This window comes from Leuciscus leuciscus (genome assembly GCF_965113295.1).
Source record: "Leuciscus leuciscus genome assembly, chromosome: 11".
Lineage (NCBI taxonomy): Eukaryota > Metazoa > Chordata > Actinopteri > Cypriniformes > Leuciscidae > Leuciscus > Leuciscus leuciscus.
Genome location: NC_138735.1, coordinates 32082783 through 32106282, shown reverse-complemented (window position 1 = coordinate 32106282; position 23500 = coordinate 32082783). Strand labels below are relative to the sequence as shown.

General features: G+C 37.0%; 1 protein-coding gene across 2 annotated transcripts in view; it reads left to right on the top strand.

Moving 5' to 3' along the window:
• Nucleotides 1–210: 210 nt before the first annotated feature.
• Nucleotides 211–23500, top strand: part of scn5lab (sodium channel, voltage gated, type V-like, alpha b) — a 167616-nt gene continuing 144326 nt past the window's right edge. For both annotated transcript variants that reach the window (XM_082183416.1, XM_082183415.1), the window contains exon 1: nt 211–480. The gene's annotated coding sequence lies outside the window, so the exon portion shown is untranslated. The remainder of the gene's footprint in view (nt 481–23500) is intronic.

The window sequence follows — 23500 nt, the reverse complement described above, 5'->3', positions numbered from 1 at the left end:
CAAAAAACATCTGTCCTTCCTCCAGCCTACATTACAAAACCTAAAACAACCCATTTGCCAAAACATGATACACTTTATTCACTTTTGGCCAAACAAACTCTGTATTAAAGCGGTCAGAGCAGATGGTGTTCGTGGAGGAGGCGGAACATCTGAACAACCTCTGCTGATCTCAGATCAGTTCAGACTGAGATGCACAGGAGAAACTGCTCTGCTTTCCCAACAGAGCCACAACTCACGAGCACCGGAGTCTGTGTGTGTGTGTTCAGCACTGGGAACCGAGGATCCATGGCACACACATTCAGGATGCAGTGAACAGGGAATTTAACGGTGTTTGATCGAGTGGATTCACTTCAGACTGAACTTGGAACATTAATACGCAACTTGATTTTGCTTGCTGGGGATTTTCGTCATGGCTTTCTGTGGCTCTTTCTGTTGATCCAGAGGAAATGTGTGAACACTTTCACAAGCGGAGTTTCACATGTAAGTACTCGACTGTAATTACCACAGGCAATCTTGCGGCTGGTTTTCATTTCACAGACATTTTTAATTACAGTTTTTGCCCGTTGCTTGAACACATTTTGCAAAACTTCGCTCATTATGCCAAAACTCTACACACAAGTAAACATGACACAACACTGGAAATATACCATTCACATCTGTGTCAAATTGAAACTCTACTATCAAAACCTAAACTCTGCTATCAAAACCTAACATTTCTTTGTCAAACTGTAACTCTGATGACAAAATGACACATACTTGCATCATATGCATACACTTTCAGATCAGGGGGAACACACTAGTCTACTTTATATAAAACACTGCAGTCTTTGATTTTCACTGTTTATTCAGAAGGCATATTTTCAGGAGGCACTTTTCAAACAACCAAAAAAGCAAATAGGCCTACTCAATATTGTACATTGCAGTAACATGAATTCAGATAAAGCAAAAAAAATAAAAATAATACAAAATTTTTTTTTGAAAAAAACACAATACTGTAAACACAGAAAATCATGGCAAATTGTGCATACGTGGGCTCATGGATCCCGCCGTCTGCTGGGGTCTGGCCACAGGACCTCATCGACATCGCAAGCAATGTCTTCTCCCGCTAGGCACCGGGGAAAATATCCCCTTGCATGTCGAAACATCCATGGATTGCTGTCACCTGAATGTCGCCGCAGGCTGTTCCATTGCCTGCAGAAGAGGCATGTGGGCATGTGGTTGGCGGTCATATACGCGCCATCTCCAAGCCGAAAATAATTCCTATATAGGGTTTAAAAATGGTGAGTAAGGGGGCAAGTATACCACTTCAAATTGATTGTGGTTGGTTGAACCAGGCCTGGAACAGAGCAGCCCGATGGAAACTGACATTATCCCATACCACTACAAACCTGGGCTGATCTGGTCTGTACAACTATATTATGGAGAGCATCTAGAAATGTTAGTATATGTTGGCTATTGTATGGACCTAGTTTTGCATGATGATGCAGAAGCCATCGAAGGCTTACGGCGGCACACAATGTGATATTTCCCCTGCGCTGCCCCGGGACGTGCACAATTGCCCTTTGGCCAGTTACATTATGACCCCGTGGTCTTGTTTTGCTCAGGTCGAATCCAGCTTCATCAATGAAAATGAATTCATGAGGCTGTACAGCTCCATCCATGGCCAAGATTCTCTGTAACAAAAAAACTAACTTTTTGTAGCTGGCTGATTGGTGTTCAGTTTTGCAAGTATGTGCCTTCAGGTGTGTATTTGAGTGGTTGCAATTACCCGATGTGTTTTGTATTTTGGATACATGTGTTTTCCAAATGGCACCCTGAGATTTCATTTTTGAACTAAGTGTCTTATGTATGAAATAGTGTGTAGTGTCTAGGAGCAAGTGTGTTGCAGAAAGGAGCAAGTGTGTTACAGAATTGCAACTAAAGTGCAAAGCAGCGCTTTTGTTTAAGGTATGGTTACACTTTGTTTAAGGTATAGTCACAACAACTTCAAGTTATGTTACTTTGGTTTAAGCATGTGTCTATAGTGTTCAAGCAACGGGCAAAAACTGTAATGAATGCAAAAAGTTTTATTGATCGCGATTAATTGATAAACATTTCCTCTTTGTTCATGTAACTGAATTATCAAAGTCAACACGACGCAACAAATCAGATTTGAAAGGAAACAGGGTAATTAATCTTGTTCCTCCGCTTGAAGCGTCTGGTTTTGTTCAATGGGAACATTTTGTAATATTTTCACGAGTGCATTACATGCAAAAGTATAAAAGGATGGCTATTTCTATATAAGGATGTTTGTGACCCTGATGACGCAATTAACTAATTTAAACATCTTTCTCGTTGTCTGTATTTACTGTAAGAACCTTATACTTTACACATTAAACAGAGCGCGTGTGTCTTTAATCACATCAGATCAGATTTATGTTATTCTGAACGCTGTCAGCTCATGTGTGCGTGTGCACGTGTGTGTGTTTGTGTGTGCATGTGTGTGTGTGGTTTACAGGAACATGAACAGGTGTGTGAATGTCGCTGTTTTTTCCCCTTCTTTCTTTTTCTTCTTCAGCGCCTGTGCGCTCTGTTTTCAAGAGTACGCCTCAGTCGTGTTAAAAGTAGTCAAACTTTTAAAAAGCCCCTGACTTCAGTTCCATTCCTATGTGTTGTTTTTAACGTAAGAAGAAGAAGACGCGCGCGCGCAAAAACGCGCCTTTTTCCCCCAGCGCGCGAAATCCTCGCGGCTCGCGCTCTTGTCCAAGGTGCTGAAAACACTCTGAGATCAAAACATGAGGTAAAAAATCGCTCACGACATCCAATAACATGTTTACTTCGACTACAATAAGAGTCAGAGACTAAACGTGAATTCGTGTTCATAAAAACGAAGAAATTGTGAAGTATAACGCTAAAAAACAACAGCACTGACCCACGAAATATTGTTAATCTACAAAGCTAATTATTACCATAACATAGGCCTAAATTGTTTACTGTAATACAATTCAGGTAAAATGTATTATTATTATTATTATTATAAATAGGTATATTTGTTACTGTAAGGATCTGTAAGTCTTAAAATGTAAATGTAGGCTAGTAAGTTTCGTTTTTCCTCTCAGTGTTGTGTTCTGCCATTTGAATAACATCAAAAGTAAATAATAAAAACTAATGATATTGATGATTATGTTGATATACAGATAACAGATATTTTTGCGGAAATAAGATCTTGTAAGAATTAATTAATGTTGAAGTATTTAAATTTTTATTTTGTATGTGCTAGACCACTTGTATGTGTGTGTGTGTGTGTGTGAGAGAGAGAGAGTGTGTGAGTGTGTGTGTGTGAGAGTGAATGTGTGTGTGTGTGTGTGTGTGTGTGTGTTTGTGTGTGTGAGTGAGTGTGAGTGTGTGTGTGTGTGTGAGTGAGTGAGTGAGTGTGTGTTTGTGAATGTGTTTGTGAGTCAGTATCTGTGTGTGTGTGTGTGTGTGTGTGTGTGTGTATGTGTGTGAATGTGAATGTGTGTGTGTGTGTGTGTGTGTGAGTGAGTGAGTGAGTGAGTGTGAGTGTATGTGTGTGTGTGTGTGTGTGTGTGTGTGTTTGTGAATGTGTTTGTGAGTCAGTGTCTGTGTGCGTGAGTGTGTGTGTGAGTGAGTGAGTGTTGAGTGTATGTGTGTGTGTGTGTGTGAGTGAGTGTTTGTGAATGTGTTTGTGAGTCAGTGTCTGTGTGTGAGTGTGTGTGTGAGTGAGTGAGTGTGAGTGTATGTGTGTGTGTGAGTGAGTGAGTGTGTGTGCGACTTGAGCCAGGATAAATAAACAGGAAGTGATCGTAACACAGACAGTAATGCACAATATAATAATCCTCAGTGATTTAGTTATTTATGTTACCCAGAAGGCCCGTGTTAAGGATCATCACTCATGCCACATCATCACTCTAATTATGATGAACAGAGTGTCGTCTGTCATATTGTCGATTAATGATCTATGATCTCTTGCTTCAGTCTGTTCTGATTGGCTGAGACTGACTGGGATTAAAAAGACTATTGCTGTTAGAATTGATGAAGAACTCTTAATAAAGCGGAGAAAGCCTGTGTAATGTGTGTTGAGAAGCAGCGATCGCAGTGTGTGTGTGTGTGTGACTGTAGCAGCAGCGCTGACCTTGAATCATTATTTGTTTTGCCAGTCATAATTTATTTGTGACAAGTGCTCTATGGCCTCATCTATTCTCATCTAAGCAATCTGAGACAGTTTCTGTCCCCCGTGTAGCAGAGACACACTGTGGTTTCTTTCATATTTTGTTTCTTTTATAACCCAGCTTGACTTCAGTACGTCCAATTTATATCACTATTGTGAAAACAATGACAAGCAATGTTTCATTTTGACATAATTTGGTGGTGTTATACAGCACCTGTATCTCTGAGAGCTCCAGCTCAGCGAGGGAGAGTGTGTGTCTGTCATTTAGCCCGATCTAACATGTCTGTCATTAGATCAGCACAGAGTGAAGCCATTAGTGGGACGCGTGCTTGAAACTCTACATTAGCGCTGCTGTTGGTCTGCGCTGGTCCAGTTTGAGCTCCTGAGAAACAGTGATCAGCTGCTGGGGGTCGGGGAGCTTTTATAAAGCTGTCAGCACTTCTTCTTCTTCTTTCTTCTTCTTTCTTCTTCTCCTCGGAGCTGAGGATGGATTCAGCAATAGAAGCTCCTGTACAGCGGAAAATACAGAACGGGTGCAATTCATGAATAAGGGATAAACTGATGCACTTTACTTCCAGGATAGGACTCGATAGTATAGTTATTAGTATAGCAACATGGCTAAAAGTTATATTTATTTCAACATTTTCAGCCAAAAAAAACATTTTTTAAAATATATACATATATATATATGCATATTATGGAAGCTTGTTTCCGCCACAGAATTTAAAAAAAGTTAATTGTGACTTTTTATCTCAGAATTGCGTGATATAATGTCGCAATTGTGTTTTATAAAGTCAGAATTGCGAGGTATAAACTCACAATTGCGTGTTATAAAGTCAGAATTGCGTGTTATAAAGTCAGAATTGCGTGTTATAAACTCACAATTGCGTGTTATAAAGTCAGAATTGCGAGGTATAAACTCACAATTGCGTGTTATAAAGTCAGAATTGCGTGTTATAAAGTCAGAATTGCGTGTTATAAGCTCACAATTGCGTGTTATAAAGTCAGAATTGCGAGGTATAAACTCACAATTGCGTGTTATAAAGTCAGAATTGCGAGGTATAAACTCACAATTGCGTGTTATAAAGTCAGAATTGCGAGGTTAAAACTCACAATTGCGTGTTATAAAGTCAGAATTGCGTGTTATAAAGTCAGAATTGCGTGTTATAAACTCACAATTGCGTGTTATAAAGTCAGAATTGCGTGTTATAAACTCACAATTGTGTTTTATAAAGACAGAATTGCAAGGTATAAACTCACAATTGTAAAAATTATCTTTTAAAATGTTTTATTCTGTGACGGAAACAAGCTTCAATAAAATATATATATATATACTATGTACTACTGTACACCCAAAGCGCTTTACAATCATATCAGGGTTTATATAACAAATATGAAAAATTATATTGTGTATATACCGGTATGTGCATATATATAATTTTGTATTTTTTTATATGCATATATATAATTTTTCACACACACACACACACACACACACACACACACACACACACACACACACACACACACACACACACACACACACACACACACACACACACACACACACTATATTTGTGCGTGTGTGAAAATGATATATGTGCATATAGAAGAAAAAAAATGTCTTTTGACAATACATATTTGAGAAAATAGTTGTCTATAAAAATTGTTTAAGCAGTTTTATATGTTAACATGGTACTTTACAATAAGGTTTAATTTGTTAACAACATCAGCCAAAATTCAATATGAATGAACAAAACTTATACAGAATTTAGTAATATTAGTTCATGTTAATTTCAAAATTTACTAATACATTTTCAAAATCAAAAGTTGAATTTGTTAATATTAGTTCCAGTTCAACATGTTACTTTTTTTTTTTTTGTTAAAATTGAATTTAGTTACAATAAAATCTAGTCATTTGACCTGTTTAGTCAGTAAATAGCTCAGGACTGTAAACTGACCCTTTTTACTAGCGGTGAAAACACTTGTTGGTGCCGTTTAGGCCATCGTGACCTTTGCCCTTTGTTCGGCTAAAAAATGACCCATTAAAGTGACCCATATTGAAGCTTCAAGGACAGTGTAATTGTTGTGTCATTTATTTGAGACACTTGATGAATAACCTTCTTGTCCACCTTCTCTGATAATGACCTGCGGTGTCCAGGGATTTGTCACCTGGTTTAAGTTTAGTAGCTGGAGTGTTTTTATCATGCGCACAGAGGGAAAAAACCCACATTAGCGAATGGCCGCCCACTAATCTGGGCTTTGAATGAAGCCTTGAGGGACCGAGGACCGGCTGTAAAGCCCCTGTTCATTGATTAGTTCGTTCCAGTGCTTTCCTGAACTCAGAGATCTGGATCCAAACCACCGAGTTCTGCAGAAACTGAGCCAATCTCAGGAAAACTGTCATATTTGACCTCAAAATGCCTTTAAATCAGTAGTTGAGATATTTATACGATATATGTCAGGATATATAGATGATAAAACCTCTGGGGCCGGTTGCATAAACTGCTAAGACTAATCTTACAAGTTAGTAATTGTTTTTCCTTTAAGACTGTTCAGACTGTTCCCGTTGCATTGCAAACAAGCAGAGACGGTTTGGCACTTCATTCTCAATAGAGGTGGGCGGAGTTATGAGGTTTGACTGACAGTTTGAGGAGCCAATGGAGTTACAAAGTTTAGTCACAAGCTCTTTTTAATACTTTTCATTGGTTAAAAATTTGCAAAACCCACAGACATATGTAAAAAAGGGTGACCAATGGTTTCTGCCCGACAGTGACAATACACCCACCCACACACACACACACACACACACACACACACACACACACACACACACACACACACACACACACACATCACATTTCCATTATTTTCACTCTAAAAATAAATATTCTGATGATTGCTCCCACTTTAAAATGTTCTAAAATCTTGTTAAAACTAAACCTAGTTTCAATAAAATCTAGTCACTTGACCTGTTTAGTCAGTCAAATAGTTCAGATCTCTAAACTGAGCCTTAACAAACAGTGAAATTCACTACTGCAAATAAAATAAATACTTAAATTGTAAGGATACACAGTAACAGTTTACATTAGTTAACATTAGTTAATGTATTAACTGATTAACAATGAGCAATACATTTGTTATAGTATTTATCTTTGCTAACAATAGTTTGAATTTTTTAATGAAGTAGTGAATGTTGAAATTAACATATAAGATTAACAAGTATTTTTCATTGTTAGTTCATGATAACTAATATAGTAAACTAATGTAACCTTATTGCAAAGATATATAATGGTAGTATTCGCTGAGTTTATTTTAATTTATTCAGAATTTTAGGATAATGAGTATTACAGTAATGGAAATGTGGATTAAACGTGCTTAATTGTCAACCTTCATTTCTTAATGCAAAATCTAATTTCTTATTTCCTGTTTTTGGGGTGAAATAAGACCCAGACATCTTCATAGACGGATCTCAAACACGTCCATCGAAACGACCCTTGAGCCACTGGTTTAAACCGTCCTTGAACCCAGCGTTTCTTCGCGGTGAACTCGAGGAAAAAGGTTCACGCTGCTCTTCGCCATACATGATTTGTAGCTTTGCTCCAGATAAATCACCGTTACAAGGTTGCAAAGGTTATGTTGTAATTTGGGGTGTTTCTGTCCGCCCGGTGTCTTCGGTGTGATGTCTTACTGTGTGTGTTTAATGGGCTCTTCCTCTGCTGTCTGTGGAGAACATGCAGCGGCCATTAACGTAATGCACAGACTGCTTAATGCGAACATCTGTGCTATTGGAACTTAAATGATGTGTGATTCATGTTTCATATTGCCAGAGCTCGGCTGTGGTTTAATGTGTATAGGCATGCAGTGGGCGACACGACTGATTTCATAATGAAAATTTGACTATTTGTGGGTCAGTTTCACTGAATCTGTCGTGACGATGCAAAACCATTAAGAAATTTTTGGTAACACTTCAGTATGGGGAACACATATTTACTATTAACTTCAACTTTTACCTCAATAAACTCCTAATTACTGCTTATTAATAGTTTATAAGGTGTGACGTTTAGTTATTGGGTAGGATTAAGGGATGCATACAGTGAATACAGTCTAATAATGAAGATTAATGGATACAGTCATTCATTAATACATACTAATAAACAGTCAATATCCTAGTAATATGAATGCTCATAAGATATGAGAATTGAACCCTAAAATAAAGTGTTTCAGATTTTTCTTGTGACATTATTTTCAGGACAGTTCTCATTGCTGTAATGCAAGAATATCATTTTAAAAATCTAATTATCTTTACTGTGATGCAGAAAAATAATGGTACTTAATGGTCCCACTTAAATTGTGGGAGTAATAATTTAAATTAATAATCAATAACCGCCTTGATTCAATACTGGTTTAACCAAAGATAATTATTGTTTTACAGAATAATTTATAGTCCCCCTGTGCTGAAAATCCAGCTTTTAATGTTGTTTACGTGTCTATGTGGAGTTTTTAATATGCTTTAAGACAAACCATGTGTAAGTTCACAAGTCGACAGCATTGCTGAGTATTTCCTCCTTAAAACTGCAGTGAACCAAAGACAGTCTCAAACACACGCTTTGAAATCGCTGGTGTTTCTGACGTCACAAACTACCTTGTAACCAATCAGATCAACGTGTGATCGTCAACCAGTGGATCTCTGAGCTGAGTGAGTGAGTGGAGGCGGGGCTCATTTGCATATCCATAGAACCACGCATACTAAATGAGGCAAGGGTGTCGAGTTACATTCAAGATATTTTAAGGCATTTTAAGGAAAAAATGTTTAAATATGTCATTTTGGTGATTAAAGTTTTAAGGGATACAATGATTGACTACAGGGGGACTTTAAATTGAAGAAGTAATAATTTCTTTGTTTATTTTGGTATTGACTGTATACAGTTTTAACCAAAAAAATATATCAAAGAATCTTTGAGAAGCGACTTTAAGAATGAGCATTACAGAAAAATACAGTGTTTAGATGCAGAAATGTGCTTAATTGCGATGAAAATAATGTCAACAAATCGCATAAAAAAGAAACATTCCTCATTATAATAATTAATACGCAGAATAAAGGGGCGGGGCCTGGTTGAGTTAGTTAGTAGTGTGTTAAACTGGCGGTTATGGTAAGGGGCGGGACATTCCCCAAACACACTCGAAGCGCTCGACCAATCACGACACACCGCTCCAGCCGACCAATCAGAGCACAGTGTACTTTTCAGAAGGAGGGGCTTCATAGAGACAGGAAGTAGACAGAGCGTTACTGTCAGACTGGGAAGAGAGGAGCCGCAACAATGGAGAATATGAGGAGAATAATCAACATTCAAGCAGGAAAACTTGCTCTAGTTGAGCACAAATATGGACTCTTTAATGCAAAATATAATATCTTTGTGTTGAAAGGTGAACTGGACATGTCTTCACTGTGTACATGAATGTATAGGACTTACTTTCAAAGCTTGTACGTGCTGGCAGTCCTTGTTCTTGGAAGCGTCTGATTGTCATACCTGTGTCATTTAAAATACCCAGAAAACATTTATAAATGACTGTATCATCATCATCATCATCATAATCAGAGACACAAAGTTTACAGAATGGAGATTTTCTGGCGATTTGGAAGAACCCTTTATGCACTGAACTGGTTTCGGATGCTCTTTTGTGTTGAGCTATTATTGGCAAACAGTTCAGATGCATTCAGAATCACACACACATCGATTCTGGCAAGCGTCGGGCGCTTTGTTGGCCGATGCTCAAAGGAAAACACAACCATCATACTTTTACTTCTGTTACAATCCGATAGCATGTTACTGCTTTCCTATTTTAAACGAAGCTTGAGGGCTTTAGCCTGGCAGACACTGATACCACAGTCCTAAACTTTGACAAAAATAGTGCAGTGATGTATGTACGCGTGTTTGCATTGGTTTGCGTGTGGCGGACGGACGGTCTGTGGGCAAGAGGAACAAGCAATTAGGATGAGTCTGTTTGCACAGTGTTCATTCATACCGAGTCATTAAAAGCAGGAGCATTCATGTAGTGTGTTTTCAAAGCTCTCTTTGTTTAGCAATTGTTCTTCGAAACCCGTGCGAGTCTGACAGGTGAAGGGACGGAGGACGCCGGTCCAGGTTATTTCGTTACTCAACCAGTGAGAATATTTGCAGTGCTGTTCGGTTTCTTGTTCACGGGAGGCAGAAAGTGACATGGTGTTGAAGACAAAGCTCAAATAAGATTAATCTAAGTGGGTCACGGCAGTCCGACGCTCTCCCTGTGCAGAAACCGGACTCGGGAAACCAGAAAATCAATGCAAAAATGATTAAACTGATCAAGATTGTGCCATTTCAGGATGAAGCTACGGAAAAGTGGGATTGATGGTCAGGACGGTGTTTATTACATGTGTACGAGCTCTGGCCTCCTTTGCTTTGCTGGACCGGTAAGAATATCCTCGTGTTAATATAATTCCGTTTGACTGATAATGTGATTTTTTTTTAGTCAGTAAATGACAAATAAACTTGGTAAATTGTCTCACGCGACGAGCCACATTTTTCTTCAGCCTCCAGAGCCAGAGGGAATCGCACAGGCCATTACGGTGATTCACAGGCCATCATTTAATGAAGACAATAACAAATAGCTTTACAAGTGAGTTGTATTTTTCTTTATCACATTACAGGGAGATAATGCCCTCAGGAAGAGGAGAATAGAGTAGATGCAGTCAAACACACGTGTGGATGCCAAAGGTAAAGGCGTTGTTCATCCACAAATGAAACTTCTATCATCGTTTGTTGTTCCTTCCTTCTGTGAAGCAAAAGCAGAATATAGCAGAATAACCACAATTTATAAAAGTGCATACACTTATTATTTGGGGATGTTTCTTAAACAACATTAAACTACTTTTATGATCACAGCATTTTCATTTATGAGAGAACTATTAATGTATGGTTCATAACAGAACTGTTTTCAACGTTGATAATAATCATAAATGTTTCTTGAGCATCAAATCCTCATATTAGAATGAGTTCTGAAGGATCATGTGACACTGAAGACTGGAGTAATGATGCTGAACATTCAGCTTTGATCACAGGAATAAATTACACTTTACTGTATATTCACATGGAAAACAGATATTTTAAACGGTAATAATATTTCACATTTTTACTGTATTTTTTATCAAATAAAAGAGCAAAAGAGACTTTCAGAATTTTTATAACTGAACCAATTTTAATTCTCAAGGATGTATGTCTCAGATTAGAGTGACTTACAGAAGTTAAATGAACACTAGTTTAATATAAAGGACAGACAGCGGTGTGTGAGGGTGGTAAAGGAGAGGTAGACATACAGTAAAACCGTAGAAACATGTGCCACACACGGGCCTTAGAGAGAGACAAACAGAAGAGCTGAAAGTGCTGTGACCTCTTTGGAGTGAAATTGAAATGTGTGGCAGTGCAATGAGACACTTAATGAGAATCAGAACGAGTGAGCGGATCTTAAAGGAGAACAGCGTGAAGACAGCAGCGGATGAGACTCAGATACTTGCATTTGGATTAATCAAATGTCACTATTGCACTCTTGATCTTTTTTTTCTTTCTTTCATGTACAGGCATGTAAACACAAAAATAGTGATTAAATCTGCATTGCTCCTCTTCTCTAACTTGCTTCCTAATCTAGTTGTCTAATAAAACTGGCCTTGAATATAATGAATATTGACGAATTGCTTTTGTTCCTCGTCGCTTTGGATAAATATGGAGGCCCAAACATGCATAAATAAATAAACAAACAAACAAACAAACAAACAGATAAATAAAAAAATAAATGTAATAATAGGACAATGAAGAAATGACTTGATAAAACATTTTGAATTCCTTTTTTAACTCAATTTAATCCTGAATTAATTTTTGTATTACTTTTTCCCTTTATTTATTATTTGCTGTATTAATTTTTTATTCTTTTTTACTTTTATTTATAATATTTATTTTATATGTGGTAATAAATAAATATAAAATAAATGTGAAAATAAATAAATTAAAGTTAAAAATAATAAAATAAATATAAAAATAAATACAGAAAAATAAACAAAGGAAAAAAAATACTTTTTTTATTCAGAATTAAATTTAATTAAAATAAATTATATTGGTTTTTATCAAGTAATTTCTTTCGCTATTTCTTTTCCTATTATTACATTTATTTACTTATCTATATATATTTATTTATTTTTAATATATGCAGGTTTGTGCCTCCATTGATAAAAGAATTTTGCATTTCTAAGTGTCTGTTAAATGCTAATCGCTCTGGATAAAAGCATCTGCCAAATGCATAAATGTAAATAAAATACCTTGTATTAACTGTATTAAATACCTCATATTTCATTGCACCAGTGCAAAAAAGCACCCTGTCCTTAAGAGAAAGAAAGAAAATTGCACAACATGTCGATTTTTTTCCAACCAAACACATTCGAGTTTACAATCAGGAGCTTCCCAGGAGGACCTGAGTGAAGCCCTGGAGTCAGAATGACAGCTGACACCACAGCGAGTGTCCTTCCTTCCTTAGCAACTGTTAAAAAACATTGGTTTTTAGCTGTCACAGTGTGTTTCTGTGTTCGTCTGCTGTCTAATACTGAGTTAGTGTCGTCAACTGTAGTGGTCTGGGAATGCGTCTCCCGTTCCCCGTAGGTCGAGGTGTGACTGTAAGCTCAGGATGAGTGAGGACAAGCGTTGTCCTACTTTGAGAGTGACAGCTGACCCATGGAAAGCTGACGGTGGGCAGAAAGAACGCCAGTCATGTGGAGATACTACTGGCATAGTAGCAGAGCAAAACCGTGGGTCTGTTTGGAAAACTTTGCATTGATGGTTGGAACCACAATAGTATGTCATTTTGAAGAGATACAAATCAAAAGCTTCAATCAAGTTTATCATCAGTCCACCTGGAAACACTCATCACTTGAGTTTTCATGTTGGTGACATCAAAAGCAATTAATATTTAGTAAAATCACAGATTTACCTGCACTGAAACTAAACTGAGAACAAAACTTGAGCTGAATAATTGTCATGTTTGGTTTTGGGTTATTGTTCACGTTTATCTTTTCATGTTTTTTATTTTGTAGTTTTCTTAGTCATGTTTCCTGGTTATATCATGCAAGGATGCACCGATATGAGAAATTTGCCAGATACCGATAACCGATAATTCTGTATACTTGAAAGCCGATAACCGATATATTGGCCGATAAATCTAAATCCGAATTTTTATATAATTTTTGAGAGCCTGATTCCAAAAACAAAAGTCTCACCATTAAAAGTTGTTTCCCAAACACTCAATTAATTTTATGCAGCCTATATGACAGACATTTCTGTCCCATAAAACCCCTCATTTACACTGCACACGTCTGCGGCGCATTACGGCTGCGACACGGCTACCGGAGCTGATCGCGCCCATTCTAGTCAATGCTTGTGTTTACACCGGCCGCGACGCGGCGCGTTTCAGAAGCTTCCCAGAAGCGGCTCTCCGTGCCGCTTCGCTAAATATAGGCGCCAGGTCTATTTTTGACGGACGCGTGTCCAAGTCGCACCGGGAATACAAAATAAAAGTAAAAAAAACATTGTCAAATTCAAAATAAACACCCTGTGCAAACTCCCAAACGTATTACACACCAATATCCTTGGTAGAAACCATAGACTGTATGGTAGAAACCCAAAAATCAAGAAAAACCACGTCGGACAGGCAAATCACGTGGTCTCGCGCATCCAGTCGCTCCGCTTCTGAAATGCTCCTGGTGTGAGTTGGCACCGTGTGGAGGACGGAATAAAACCTTGTCGCAGACGTAATGCACCGCACACGTGTGCAGTGTAAATGAGGGGTCACAAATCTGGAACGCGGTCATTCTTAGAAGTATCGATACTAATAAATTAAGGAATCGTGACGTTTTTCATTTCCGATTTACTTTTGAAGTATCGGTGCACCGTGCAACAGAGCAAGGTAGGCAACGTACTTCCACATGTCACTCCTTGCGTCATCTTTTTCTACGAGTCGTGGACCACTTGTGCTCGCACATGCAGCCATCTCGCTGTAGTGTTTTGTCACATGACCAGGGTTGGGGAGTAACGGAATACATGTAACGGCGTTATGTAATCAGAATACAAAAATCCAGTAACTGTAATCCGTTACAGTTACGTCAAAAAACATAGTAATCAGATTATAGTTACATTTTGAAAAAAGGGGGAATACTTTCAGGATTACAATGGTTTCATTTAAAACTAAATAAGTATTTTGGCATAATAACACTATATTAAGCGCTGCTTGATTGTACAGTAGTTCCTGGTTCTGTTGCCAGTAATGACTCACGTGTGCCACCCGCTGGTGCGTGTGCAAATAACAGCTGTCTACAATCTCCTCAGACGCAGATTGAATCACTGCTGCTGGTAGAAACGATGCTGCCTGCGGGTAAAATCGCTTTTAATTCATGGAAATTCCGCTGCTATTTTGTAGAAATTAGGAGGGTAGTTTTTTTAGTACCCAAAATGTCCTTTCAAATCTTTTCTCCCGTAACGGGATGTTCGCTGTCTAGGTAACGTAGGGGAACTCCCACTGCCAACGCCCCACGTCCAGTCAGGCAAATTAAGAAAGATCACGGCTTTAGTCAACATGTAGGCCTATTTTAAAATAAACTAATATGTAGATTGTGTAAAAAATGTAAATGTTGAGTTTTTATTTTTTAGTTAAAAATTAGTTAAAAATAAAACAATATAATCTGTAATACCATACATTAGCCACTAGATGTCTGTATAGCCCTTTACATAAATACATTTCAGGCATGTGTGTATATTTTGCAAATATTGTACACTGGACCAAATTCTTTAAAAAAAAAAAAATTATATATTTCTTCTTGCTTGACTTTATTTATATATGTGACCTTGAAGTAATCCCAAAGTAATCAGTTACATTACTTTCATATTATAGTACTTGGATTACGTTACTGAATACTTGTTTTATGAAGTAATTTGTAACTGTAACGGAATACATTTTTAAAGTAACCCTCCCAAGCCTGCACATGACACTGACAGCGGCAGGTTCTTTGCTGCGTGCGTCAGGAAAAAAACACAGAAGTCCATAGGGAGGCGGTTTTTTAAATACATTTTTTTATATTAAATTTAGGTATCGTGACGTTTTTAATTTCCGAGTATCGCGATACTTTTGAAGTATCGGTACACGGTGCAACACTAGTTCAAAACCATCATGTTGAACAGTGTCTCAGCTGAAGGAAATAACCCATTATTTACTGGCTTTAATATATCGGGTAATATATATTTCTTATCGGGCCGATAACGATAACATTAAAAATGAACATATAATCGGCCGATACCGATATTGTCAGGTGTGTCAGGTTCTGATTGGTTGTTCTGGTTATGTGTCCTGCTTTCTCATTGGTTCATTGTTTGATTGTTCACAGGAGTTTCTTGTTAGTCATTAGTCTGTGTATAAACAGCCCTCATGTTTCATTGTTCTTTTGTCTAGCTTTGTTCATGTAACTGCTGTTGGTGAGGTTATGTTTAATATAAAGTTTAATAGAGACTCAGGATGAGGATTTTTTGCACTTAATAAGAACACAAGTTTATTCAGTTTATTCTGTTTATTCTGTTGTGATTTATGGCATATAGTTAGAGCAAATTCTGTTGAGTTTCTTATTTGAGAGTGAATCTTGAATTGAATCTGTTCCTTTTGTTCATATATATATATATATATATATATATATATATATATATATATATTAGAGGTGGGCATAGATTAATTTTTTTAATCTAGATTAATCTAGATTAATTTAGAAATTAATCTAGATTAATCTAGATTAAAATGGCTCATTTGAATTCTGCCGAAGGCATTCAGAATATGTGTGCTACCCAAATAATGACTATAAAATAAGTCTTTGAGAACGGGTTTCTCAAGCCAGGTGGCGCATTAGACCAGGGCTGCGTTCCAGTCCACTTTTAGACACGCACTTGCGAACTTCCCTAAGCACTTCCCCTTGGGGGAATCCCTGCCGCCATTTTGAAGTGCGTTCCACTTCGTGAAGTGGACGAGGGAAGTTTATATGGACAGACCCTCGTTCCCTCGATTTTGACCGAGGGAGCGAGTCTGCTTCAAATGTACACTTCAGGCACCTATATGTCCCACAATGCAGTACGATTGTGACGTCACCACATATCTCGTCTAATCACCACCACACAGACAACTCTATGATATATTAATTATAATGTTTTAAATTTAAAACAACCCAAACACACCTATAAACATTTGGATGCTGCATTAAACAAATTATTAAAGGGAAAAAAATGTAAATAATAAATCAACTCCACAGCTGATTCCAAGTGATCAAGGGCTTAGGACGTTCCAGTTCAGCCCATTGCAGTTTCCGCCAGTAGTGGGCACTCGCAATGACGTACATCCGAGTGAACGAGACGAAGGGAAGTTAGCGAGTGAAGGGCATGACAATTTTGGACTGGAACGCAGCACAGGGGCTCATCTCCTGTTTCCAAAATGCATCACAAACTGCTTGAGAAAGCTGTTCTACTCATAGACTGTAAAAGGTTACTACTGTACTGTTACCGTCCATAGGCAACATTAGGTAGGCCTATGTTATTATCAACTACTATAGGCTATCAATTAGGGATGGGCGATATGGCCTAAAATCTATATTGTGATATACATTGCAGCCTCTTGCGATAACGATATACAGTATATTATAATAAAACCATTTCAGAACAGATTACACAGACCCATGCTAAACAACTGCTAAATGTATTTTTTTTTAAAGGGTGTATGTAGTTTTGAGAACATATATTGTGCAAAACTGTAAGTATACAACATAATTTTGCAGATAAATAAAATTTAAGTACACTAGCTGCAGAGACTTAAGTAGGTCTAATGTTTATTATGGCTTGGAGCTTATGAAACCCCAAATTTAAAATGAGAATATTGTCTAACTGATGTCTTTTCAGTTAAAAAGAAACACAACAACGATTCTTAAAATCGAGATTATGTGCTACACCACTAAGATATATTGGAATGGGAATAATTCGCGCGCGCTGGTATTCAGTGATATCATGTTTCGTTTTGAATTTGAGGTGGTCGAACGGATTAGTCGTGTGTTAACTTACCGAACTGTTACCCCACACACTCTGTATATAGTTTGCTGCTGCTCGTCTGACGGCTTAAACCCGAACCAAGTCCAAATAATGGATGTTGCACCGATCTTTTTCACCAGCTTTCACGTTCAGCCGTGTTTACTTAAGATGACGACGAATATGCGTTGCAGCCGGGTTTACCTCGCGGCCGCGGGTAGATTGCGTCATCATAGCTTGTGTAGGATAGAGCCATCTCCCAACCCAACTTGGAGAATAGATTAACGGCGATATTTTTTTTATCGCGCGATAAGAGTCTCGCGTTAACGCAGCACGTTAACGCCGATAACGGCCCACCACTAATATATATATATAATCTCTCATACATTCAGATCAGAATTACCAATGTTGAGATTATTCCAGAACTATTACACCTGTAGTCAATATGTTTAGCTAACTAAGGCCCTGTATACACCTGGTATTAAGATGCGTTTTGGTCGATCGGATCACAAGTGGACGGCTTTTTGGGGTAAAAAGAATTTAGAAATAATTGACCGGTGATATACTGTAGTCCACGCTGCTGAGAACGACGTTTAGATGAATCTGTAAATATGTGCTGTGCGCTTTCCTCTCAAAATAAACGCACAACAAAAATGCCAGCGGTGAGAAAACAGCTGTTCAGAAAGCTTCTGGTCATAGAGATGTGGAGATGTTTGCACCAGCTCTTTTTATACAGCACTTTATACAATAGATATAGTGTGTTCATGTTTTTACTCGCGTTTGTCAAAGGCGGAGCCTCAAAGCCACACCCACCTATTACATCATCACCACGGACCAATGAGAGTTCAAAGGTGTTTACCAGTGTTGGCAAGCTCCTTCGAACTCTCAAAACGATCTTGGTTTTGGCCTGATTTTGTTGGAAATGACGTCACAGCAGTTCGTCTTCAAGTATATGAGGGCCTTCAGCTGGGTGTTCATCAAACGCAGCGTCACAGTTTGTTTGTAAGAAGCCCTAAGTCAAACTCAAGCAGTTTGCAATCACATATAAAGCACTTGGTAATTGATCATGATGCACAACAGCATTCTTTCGAATTACTGATTGTGTCTAATATGACAGGGACTCGTTTCTATCCCAAAAAGCTCCTGAATAAGTCCGCAATCAAGCACAGTCGCTCAAAGTGACACGGGTTCAGCCCTGAAGATTTCATCCGTTCCTCAAGTAGGATCTGAAACGTCTGTCGGAGATGATGACAGGCTACACCCACACACTCGCTAACAGCCAGCCTTTCAATGCTAATCAGTGTATTAATCACTAATTGCTTCCCCACGCACGCAGACTGCGGTTCCCCTGGAAGGTGAGGGTTCGGGAGGGGTTGATTGACAGCAGGTTCAGTGGGCCGCTGTAATCACGGGGGAGAACTCGCAGTTAGCATGCTAGCAACACGCTAATGACGCCGCTCGGAAATCAATACGCCCACTGAAATCAGACTCGAGTGACTCCTTCACTCCAGCAGGGATCTCTTAGGAGGAGTTTGTAAAATCTCGAGGATGAGGGGTGAAACCTTATGCTTAATCACGTCCTGAAATTACGTCTGGAAAAAAGTCATTGGAAGCATCCATTTTCCCACCTGTAGAAACGAAAAACACGATGCATGTGGTTTTACGACAAATCATCATTACTGTTCTGCAGATATCTCAGAGTTAAACAGTTGAACTGAACACACAGTATCCTTAGAAAAACACATGTCAACATTACAATATTGATCGTAAGTTAGACAAAGATTAGTGGAGTGCTTTTACAAGAAAATAACATTTTTCTACTTAATGCATTTCATGCATTTTCTTTCTAATTATCTGTGAAATTTTGCAGTTTCCCAGTGAAAATGTTTCTAAATTTTTTGCACGTCGAGAAAAAAATCGTTCATATTTTATCTTCTAAAATATGTCAGCCATTATTCCTCTACTATATGTATATTGAAGTGAATTGAAAAAAAATAAGTTCAATCATATACAGTAGTACATGTACAAAATATATATATATATATATATATATATATATATATATATATAAATAAACATTCAAATGCAGTTTTTGTTTTTGTATCGTTCAGATGCTGTTTTGAATTAGATTTCATGATTATATATTCCATTTTAATTTCAAAGTATTTTTTGTCATTTTTATATATTTAATTTTTTTTAATACATTAAACAAAATGAAAATCTCAATTTAAGTTTAAATGATTTTATTTCAGTTCATGTTTATTTTATTTCAAGTAACAACATTGTTTTTAGTTTAAGTTATAATAACCACCCTTGATTTAAAAGCCATCAAAATTATACAATACAAATCTAAATCATAATGATAAATTAATACATGCACAAATCTACTACAGTATATACTACGCAAAAGTATTTTTTGAAAGAAAAAACAACATATCAATGTACTTTCTTTAAAGTCCGCTCACACTTAATACATAATATACAGTAATTAGAAAATTATATTACATCATATTTTTCTATACAGGCATGGAAGCCCAAAAATGCATTATATTAATACTTCATTGCAAAAGAGAAATAAGAGAAAGAATAAAAATATTTTTTTTCCTACTAAAGTCACCAAGTCAGATGGTAATACTGTAGTACTTTTATGGTGATTAAAAAAATCCCATTGTACAACTAAAAACATAGTCGTAAAAACATGTGTAAAATTATGTTTTTAATATTCCATATTCATATACTGTGGAATTTACATTGTACTGAAATAATACAATGGTAGTACCATAGTAATACTGTGGTATTTTTATATGGACTTCTTAAAACTCATGTGCATCTCTTTATGTATTGATGCATATCAGGTTTAGTTGATGAGATCTAAACCTGTTGAGTATTTCCTCAACACAAGTAAAGTGTGCTAAACACCGCTAGGCTACAGGATAGGAAACCTGATGCTCGTGAAGAAAGACATTACCTGGTTTAGTGTTTCCTCACTAAACAACTATCAGTTTTCATTTAACCTTGATTTGCTCACTGGAGTGTTCTGTGAGAGCTTGATCACAGAGGGTTTCTTGCTGAGAGTTATTCAGGGCAAAGCATGCGATCACGCAATCCACATCTCACACATCCAGAGATTTAAAGAGCCTGGATCAAACACAACACATGCATCAACTCAGTTTAACAATGTGTGCTTCACACGAAGAGCGAAGAGCGGAATAATGGGACATTTCATCTGATTAGCAGCGCAAAAAAACACTTGATTAATGAAAACAACAATATTTCTGAAAAGAACAGTGGTAACCCATTTGTTGAATGCTGAATTATAGGACTGAATACACAACATTATGTTAATAAATACAGTAAAGAAGTTACTATGGGGGACTATATTTTGAATAGTCATGATATATTTGCGGCAATTTTGCTGACGTATAACGCAAGCACATTTTAATGAGTGTTTGGCTATTAAACTTCATTAGACTAAAACAAATGTATTAAAAAATGCGACTTAATTTTCATGAATCAGTTCGTTTAACTGAATCAGTTTAACTCTGATTCAATGATTCTTTCATTCAAACTCAGAAATTAATTTGCATGACATTTTGCATGTATTAAAATATAAATATAAGTAGGTGAACATTTTTGTTCAATATTGTTACTTTCAGACATTAATATTGAGATACACTAAAATTCAAACGTTCGATTTGTAAAATTTCATAACAGATTTAAAATCCAAGTAAATGCCGTTTCTTAACTTTGTTTCATCTTGCAAAACAAAAAGTATCACGGTTTTCACAAAAATATGAACTGATAATAATCATAAATGTTTCTTGAGCATCAAATCCTCATATGATAATGATTTGTGAAGGATCATGTGACACTGAAGACTGGAGTAATGATGCTGAAAATTCAGCTTTGATCACAGGAATAAATTACACTTTACTAAATATTCACATATAAAACTGATATTTTAAATTGTAATAATATGTCACAATTTTTACTGTATTTTTTATCAATTAAATGCAGCCTTGGTGAGCATAAAAGTTTTTTTTTAAATATAAAACATTCAAATAAATCCCTACCGACCCCAAACCTTTAAACAGTGGAGAATGTATTGAACATCATCAGAGGACCATCAAAATATTAAGATATAATTACGTTAGCTTTATCGCCCAGTCCATAAGTGGTTCCCCTAAATTAAACCCTAACGCTCTTGTGTCTCAACTGCGATTGAGTAACTCGTGGTCATTTATCCATTCGTCTAATTCTAATCTCTGACTCGATCGGCTTCAGCGGTGAACAAGCGTGATCCATCACACGAGAAACAATGAGCGTGACTGTTCACCGATGGCATTTCTCACCGCGGTCACTTACCGTGTTAATTAACAACAAGAGTCCGAGTCTCTGAGGAACGGGCGTCTAGATTGAAGCCACTTCAGAATCCTTTTGGGATTTAATAATTCATGCATTGTTGATAATAAAGGTCTGGTCACTTACGGTGGCCTGGTTGATTTCGAGTGACCTTGTTTCTGTTTGCTGTGAGGGTTTAATCAGTCTGTCCTCAGTTGAAATCTCGAGGGAACCTCGTTGACAGATGATGATGTTGTGAGAGTCGATTATAATATAAAGAGGAGATGGAAATGAAGGGGGGAAACGTCGCCGTTTAGTTAAAATACAGTTTTTGCTGGAGAACACAGTTTCTCTGGTTATGTAAGACCCAGACTGGTCTTATTTGAATCTGAGAAGTAAGAATAATTAGCCCTAACTAATGGCTAGCTGTGTGCAACTGACCCCAGATCGACATCATAAAGTCTGTCATCAGACTCTTCCCATCAGATCAGTGATGCAGAAAGCACTGCGTGACCCAGAGGATTCATACGCCGTATGCATGAATCAGGGCCGCCAGCAGAAGCCGTGACATTCAGAAGATACATACATACAGTGTCTTAATTATTTCAGTAGATGCTCACAGAACATTTCGTAATATATATGCAGATTCTTGCAGTCCAATCTGTTTTTATGGGAGTCGGTCTTCGGTTATCTATTGAGAGATGGTTTATGGAAATGGAAATGGAAATAGCCATGCCTGGACAACAGGCACATCGGTGACCAACCGGATCAGGCCAAAAGTCATAGTGTGTTATCTTATAATTACTATAATGTTCGCTCGCAAATAGCATTTTAAAGAATAGTTCATGCAAAAGTTTAAGTTCTGCCATGTTGCACCAGGTTAGAAAGTTCGAACCATGTAAAATATCAATGTTAAATTAACATAAGCTCAGTCGAATCCATCTCGCACACTTCCGTCGTGACCTTTAAATTCATAAACTTTAAATTATACAAATGTTATGAACGAATAGTTCATGCAAAAAATGTAATTCTGCTGTGTCGTAACAAACCTTGATTAGAAATCAGATAAAAAATGCAAATGTGTAGATGATTTCATTTTTAGGTAATAATAAACTATTCCTTTAAATGCACTATTGAGTGTGAACCATGTAAAATATCAACGTTAAATGAATGAATGTTCTCAAACATAAGCTCAGTCGAATACATCGCACACACTTCCGCCTTAAACTCGAATGTAATGAAAAGTAAGTTCATGCAAAAATGAAAAATATTATAACATCATGTTGCACAATTTAAAATGACAAACTACAAGAATCAGGGGAAAAATTGTAACATAAGAATGGAAAACATGATCTGGTGTGTAAATGATTTAATTTTGGGGTGAACTATCCCTTTAAATTCATAAACTTTAAATTATATGATCAATAAGTCATGACAACATATGTTTTCACATTGCTTTAACTCATCAAAATAAGTTATATATATGCAGTTATACAAGATTCAGCTCATTTTTATAATTAGTTTTAATGTAGTTTGTTGAAATGACTTAAACATCCAAGTTCATTGTACTTATAAATTTAAGGCAACTTTTTGTACATTTTTATTTTACAGTGAATATAATAAAATAATCGTTTATGCAAAAATGAAAATTCGTTTATTGAAATTTAAAGCGACAAGCTCCCAAAAAAATCAGAAAAAGTGCAACACAAAAAGTATTTTTTGACTGAAGTCTTCCTTTAAATGTAAAATGTCAGCGTTAAATGAATTCAGATTGTGAAACGCAGCGCTTGCACACTCTTCTCTAGGGCATGCGCTTGCTCTTTCTCTCGCCGCTGACATTCTCCTGCTTGTTTGCTTCTGGTCTGCA